Genomic DNA, 351 nt, shown 5'->3' with positions numbered 1-351 from the left:
ATTAAAGAATAACTGGTAACTCATCGATTTTTTTTTCTCTCTCTCTTCAAAATAAAACATTTTATAAATTTCATAGAAACATAATTTATGATTATGGTGAATGAATAAGTTCCAATGAGAAAGTAGAACTCATATCAATAATTTGATTATTTCGAATAGATGATGCGAAACAATAAACACGTTTTAGGCTCGCGCAAGGGATAACATCTTTTCGGTAAACAAATCTACGTTGTTGTTTTTTTTCTCTTAAAAGATGTAAAACAGTAAAACAAATATTAATACATATTTCAGTCAAGAACAAAGATAATTCGCTGTTATATTTCTTATAATTTCATTGGAATATAAAACAAA

The sequence above is a fragment of the Penaeus monodon genome, chromosome 25 (genome assembly GCF_015228065.2).
Source record: "Penaeus monodon isolate SGIC_2016 chromosome 25, NSTDA_Pmon_1, whole genome shotgun sequence".
Lineage (NCBI taxonomy): Eukaryota > Metazoa > Arthropoda > Malacostraca > Decapoda > Penaeidae > Penaeus > Penaeus monodon.
Note: the sequence above shows the minus strand (reverse complement) of the source record.